Raw genomic sequence first — 6,674 nt, forward strand, 5'->3', positions numbered from 1 at the left:
GTTTGTATGAATAATCTGCAGCCTGGCAAGGAAATGAACCGTTTAGGCTGAGGACTGGGAAGAGTATAGCTGGTCTGGCTGATAGGGAAACTAGCTTGGTGGAGAGGCTTTCCTTCTGAGGTGGAGGAACATATAGAGCAAGAGTAAAAGAAATTCTGGCTAGACTTTTGAGGTCCTATGAGGCTCAAAGATGTCAAGACAGCACATGGAACTTTAGGCCTTGCAATACATACCCATACATTGGGGGAAAAGTGGTCAAAAGAAATTGGCGGGCTTTGCATTCAGGTCCCTGTACATACGGCGCAGCAGGGCAGTAGGTAAGAAATCAAAACTGGCTGAGGGAGCTGGTTCTTTTGCTGTTGCAGGCTAAGCAGAAAAGATACACACATTGAGCAGTTAGGATCATTATCAGGGCCTGAGGACACTTCTTTGTTGCCACAGTTAGTTTTATATGAGGCACCCATCAGTGATGAGGCTAAGAACATACAAAGGTTCTCAGCAATCAAGTCAAATCTAAATACAATGTACTGACAGAAAAGAGGAAATATTTACAGGTTTACAATACCGTGCCTTCAGGAGGAGAAAAACCACCAAAGAATGAAACTGCCTGTTGACTTCAGTTTTTTCTCTTCACCCAAGAGAGCAAGAGAGAGAAAATCTTTCAAAATAGAGTAGAATTGGACATGATGTAGATAATAATGTGATCACATCGACATCTAGAGCAGGAGAAAAGCCTAACAAATATCTTGAAATCTGGTAGTTATGAAATGATAAGTTAATACATAAAACAAAATGTAGAAGTAGAAGATACTCCTTCCTCTGGCAGTCCCCCAAGGACTACATTGCTGGGGACTATATTTTCTTCACTGGGAAATAAAAATGTAACATCAAGATCAGATTCTTCAGGACAGGCTGTGGAAGCTGAAGAGATACTAAAACAACTTGATATGAAACCGGTGGGTGAAATCACTACTGGTATGACAGAATCAAATAATGGAGCAGCTTCTTCAAATCAAGCAGTTCAAGGGAGGCTATCAATAAATTATGGTTTAGAAGAAGCAGAAGGCACAGTTCATTGTGATATCCCACCCCTTGAGCACAAATAACTCTAGACAGTGGTTATTCATCAGCTCATGCAGAAGCTGCCTAAGACTAGAAACTCTTTGACCCTTATTATGTCATCAAGCATGTTCCATCACTAACAGAAAAAACAACTTGTAAATTTAAGTTTCTTATAGGTGCTGAATATTGACCTCTGTCAGATGCATAGTTTGTAATAATTTTCTCCCATTCTATAGGTTGTCTATTTTATTCTGTTGATAGTTTCTTTTGCTGTGCAGAAGCTCTTTAAGTTTAATTAGATCCGATTTGTCAGTTTTTCCTTTTGTTGCAGTTGCTTTAGCTGTCTTTGTCATGAAATCTTTGCCTGTTCTTATGTCCATGATGGTATTACCTAGGTTGTCTTCCAGAATTTTAATAGTTTGGGGTTTTACATTTAAGTCTTTAATCTATCTTGAGTTAATTTGTGTATACGGCATAAGGAAGGGGTCCAGCTTCAATCTTCTGCATATGGCTAGCCAGTTATCCCAGCACCATTTATTGAATAGGGAGTTTTTTTCCCATTACTTGTTTTTTTCAACCCCATTAAAAAGTGGGCAAAGAACATGAACAGACACTTCTCAAAAGAAGAAGTACATGCACCAACAAGCATATGAAAAATAGCTCAATATCACTGATCATTAGAAAAATGCAAGTCAAAACCACAATGAGATACCATCTCACACCGGTCACAATGGGTATTACTAAAAAGTAAAAAAAATAACAGACTGGCAAAATTGTAGAGAAAAGGGAACCCTTATACATTGTTGGTGGGAGGGTAAATTAGTTCAAACATCGGGGAAAGCAGTATGGTGATTCCTCAAAGAGCTAAAAGCAGAACTACCATTCAACCCGACAATCCTGGCAATACCATTACTGGATATATACCCACAGTAATATACGTCATTCTACACAAAGACATATGCACATGAATGTTCATTCCAGCACTGTTCACAATAGCAAAGGAATGGAATCAACCTAAATGCCCATCAGTGACAGACTGGATAAAGAAAATGTGGTACATATACAGCACGGAATATTATGTAGCCATAAAAAAGGAGATAATGTCTTTTGCAGAAACACTAATAGAGCTGGAGGCTATAATCCCTAGCAAAATAATGCAGGAACAGAAAACCAAATACTGCACATTCTCACTTATAAGTGGAAACTAAATGATAAGAACTTATGTACACAAAGAAGGAAACAACAGCCACTGGGGTCTACTTGAGGGGTAAGGTGGGAGGAGGGAGAGAAGCAGAAAAGATAACTATTGGGTACTGAGTTTAGTACCTGGGTGATATAATATGTACAATGAACCCTTGTGACACATGATTATCTATGTAACAAACCTTCACATGTACCCCCAAACCTAAAATAAATTTTCTTAAAAAGGAAACAAGTTAAAAGAATTTCAAAAAGAAAAAAAAAACAACTAAATAGGAAAGCTGCACACCAGAATTCTGCCTATTTTTAGACCTGAATGAAACACTAGTACACTGCAGTCAATCTAAATGAGTAAGAAGATGTATCACTTATTTTTCCAGTTCATGCTAAGATTTTATCAGGTTTATATGAGATTAAGATCATGCTTCGAATAATTGCTGAAATGTATTTCTCAGCGGTATCAATGTTTCTACTGCTTCTAAGAAGGTATATGCAGACAAGTTGCTGAATATATTAGACCTGAAAAGGTGACTAGGTAACTGGTCAGGCACCAGCCCTTCTGAAAATATTTTGTTTGTGGACAAGGAAACTATATAAAGGACTTAAATATCCTTGAAAGAGATCTTTCAAAAACCAAAATAATGAATAACCCACCATAAGCATTTGCATATTAGCTTTCTAATGGAATCCCTATAGAATTGTGGTTTATAGATTAAAATGCCAATGAACAACTTAAATTGATTTCATTTCTGGAGAATCTTGTAGAACTGAATGAAGATATTTGACTTCATGTCAGAGACAGATTTCACTTACATGACTTGCTGTCACCAGATTAAACACAAAGACTTGTCAAATCACTTAAGGAAGAGAGAAGGTAGGGCCCTTTTGGACTAACATAAAAATATTGTCAATACAATTGAAATTTTGTGTTTTGTACCCTATCTTGCTTTTCTTCTTCAGTGTCCAATAATAATCAATGATTACAAAAATCCATCTCAGATTGAATACATACAGCAGGAGACTACAAACAGAAGTCTTTGGAACTTGTGCAACTATTGTATTTTTTTTTAATGTATAGGATGTCTGCAGCTTATAAAAAATTCTATTTTTTCCACAAACAATTTGACCCATAGTCAAACAGGATTTTATAATAAGAGATGAAAATAAACTTGCATTTTCATATCTGTTTTGTGCCCTAAGTGGAGTTGAAGCTACTTTTCTGTTACTTTACAATTGTCATTTCAACAGATACTGCCAGTAAGTTTTCTTTTCCCTATATTTTATAACCTTGTTAACCTGTTTGACCTGTATTAAATTAGCATTTCATTATGTATTCTCTTTAGTTGGGGCACGTCATAGTTTTTTGGAACTAATAAATTTTTATTACCCATTTGAATGCCATTTTTGTGCTTTGTTTTCTTGCATGCTGCATATTTGTTTTTTAAATATTCTCAAATGTTAGTCATTGTAAATTTCATTTGGAACGATGTACATTTGTATATTTTTCTGTAATCTACTGTAGGTGAACTTTATTAGAATAGATAAGAATATATGTACACTATTGGAGAGAATATAAATTAGTGCAACAACTATGGAGAACAGTTTAGAGGTTCCTCAAAAAACTAAAAATAGAGCTACCATATGATCCAGGAATCCCACTGCTGGGTATATACCCAAAAGAAAAGAAATCAGTGTATCAAAGATATATCTGCACTCCTGTGTTTGTTGCAGCACTGTTTACAAGAGCTAAGATTTGGAAGCAACCTAAGTGCCTCCCAACAGATGAATGAATAAAGACTATGTGGTACGTATACACAATGGAGTACTATTCAGCTATAAAAAGAATGAGATACAGTCATTTGCAACTACACAGATGGAAATGGAAGAATTATGTTAAGTGAAATAAACCAGGCACAGAAAGACAAAAAATTTGCATGTTCTCACTTATTTGTGGGAGCTAAAAATCAAAACAATTGAACTCAGACAGAGAGAGTAAAAAAATGATTACCAGAGGCTGGGAAAGATAGTTGGGGATTTGCGGGGAGGTGGGGATGGCTAATGGGTACAAGAAATTAGAAAGAATAAATAAGACCTACTATTTGACAGCACAATAGGGTGATAATAGTCAATAATAACTTAGTTGTATATTTTAAAATAACTCAAAGAGTGTAATTGGATTGTTTGTAACTCAAAGGATAAATGCTTGAGAAGATGGATACCTCATTCTCCATGATGTGCTTATTTCACATGGCATGCCTGTATCAAAACATCTCATGTATCCCATAATTATATATACCTACTATGTACCCACAAATATTAAAAATTAAAAATATAGAGAACCAATTAAAAAAGATTTGGGTAGCACAAAATTCTGACATTTATAAGATTTTAAAATGGGTTATATAGCCTCTCATTCCTTGTTATTTGATAGCCATTTTGATTTCCCCTTTAGGTTATTACAATAAGGTAGAAGGGGATGGGAGGCCTTTGTAGGATCTACCACAGACAGTCAAGTGTCAATAGTGTTAAAGAAGGGTGTACAATTGAAGAAAGCGGGCAGGCAGCCTGATCAAATGCAAAACACAAATGAGAAGTGCCCTTTGAATAACTGCTGCTCTGAGACCACAAACTGCTTCCCTGAGATATGTAGTCTAAGCTGGGGGCATCTTGTCCCATCTTGCCAGCTGCTTAAGCCTGTCCTCTAAATCACTGAACCACCCTTATGGCTTGGGGATAATATGAAGCAGAGAGTCTATCATATACCTATGATTGTGTCCACTGGTGGACACAAAACTATAGCTTTGGTCACAAATCTGAAGCCATTATTAGATGCAATGTGTTCAGGAAAACTGAACAGGAAATAAATGTGGTTTTCCAGGTCCAGGATAGTCTAGCCTAAGTCAGTGGAACAGACAGGGATGGCTAAGACAAACTCCAAATTAAGTTTCATCTGTCCTCAGAATCCAGTGAAACCCTCTAGATGGGCCCAAAGCCCCAATGCGATGAAACTGTTGAGAATTTCCTGTCTGATTGGCTTGGGGTATCTGTCCCTGGGTACTGGTAAACCTTGGGCAAGGTTTAGCAGGCAGGAGAGATTTTCCATTCTGCTTCATCATTTTCTAATCATAGTGACAATCTATCGGTGTAGGTCAAGTCTGGGATAGTGTCAGAATTCCTATGGGTCATCCTCTTGTGTATCCAGGAGGTAATCTACCAAACATCTACTTGCTCTGGAGCAAAGGACATTTTAGTCCCTGCACTTAGCTGACAAGCACAGTATGCTCATTGATTGTGTTTCCCTTATCAGCATAGAGGACTTTCTTTTGAATATCTACATAAGGAACACAATGTTTATTAGGAGCCGAACTAACTTCTCTAAATGCCTTGGCCTCACTGGGAAGCTTGTTTTATATGCCAGTCTGAGACTTCTTAGTAGCCTGATCAAATGACCATGCCATTACCTATAACTCATGAATCAGATAGGTTTACAGTTTTCTATTTTCACTAAAGTAGCAATTCCCATAAGAACCTAGAGGTGAATGCTAGCAGAGGTGTGTGTGTGTGTGTGTGTTTACACACACATATATAGACACACAATATATCTATCAATTTCAATAACACATTCAGTAGTGCAGTCCATAAAAACAGATTTGTAGGAGCCCATTGGTACCTACCTATAGTTGAGCTTTATGGTGGTAGCTTTAGGCTTCAAACTGGAAGGTATTATCTACTTTTCTCTCAGGTGTCAGGTGTGAGGACCATAGTCACCTATGAAACAATACCTAGACAGCCAAGAAGTTTAACTTTTTCACTTTTTAATTGAATCTTAACCTTGGCATAGGGACTTCCAGCCTCACTGTGGATAGAGAGACATTGGCTTAATCCCTAGTCTTGTTTGTTTTTTAAAGCTGAGAGGTCTGGGCAAAAACTGTTGAGCCTTTTCATCTATCCTCAGGCTTACAGGGAGGAGTGGAGGGAGCAAAACCTGCATGAGTCGGCCGGACGCGGTGGCTCACGCTTGTAATCCCAGCACTTTGGGAGGCCGAGGCGGGCGGATCACGAGGTCAGGAGATCGAGACCACAGTGAAACCCCGTCTCTACTAAAAATACAAAAAAATTAGCCGGGCGTGGTGGCGGGCGCCTGTAGTCCCAGCTACTCGGAGAGGCTGAGGCAGGAGAATGGCGTGAACCCGGGAGGCGGAGCTTGCAGTGAGCCGAGATTGCGCCACTGCACTCCAGCCTGGGCGACAGAGCGAGACTCCATCTCAAAAAAAAAAAAAAAAAAAAAACCTGCATGAGTCACAGGGGCTGCCAACGTATAGAGCCAAGTGGGGCCACCTGCCTTGATTTGGCCATAAGTTTTCCAGGGAGACAGGGAGCACAGAGTGGGTGGAACTATGGACTGGAGTGGA

The 6,674-nt window shown here is 38.4% G+C and overlaps 1 pseudogene; it reads left to right on the forward strand.

The window, feature by feature from the left end:
* The first annotated feature begins 469 nt into the window (after nt 1-469).
* Nucleotides 470-3,098, forward strand: LOC129475470 (CTD small phosphatase-like protein 2; annotated as a pseudogene).
* Nucleotides 3,099-6,674: the final 3,576 nt, after the last annotated feature.

Source organism: Symphalangus syndactylus, chromosome X (assembly GCF_028878055.3).
Source record: "Symphalangus syndactylus isolate Jambi chromosome X, NHGRI_mSymSyn1-v2.1_pri, whole genome shotgun sequence".
In the NCBI taxonomy this organism is placed as follows: domain Eukaryota; kingdom Metazoa; phylum Chordata; class Mammalia; order Primates; family Hylobatidae; genus Symphalangus; species Symphalangus syndactylus.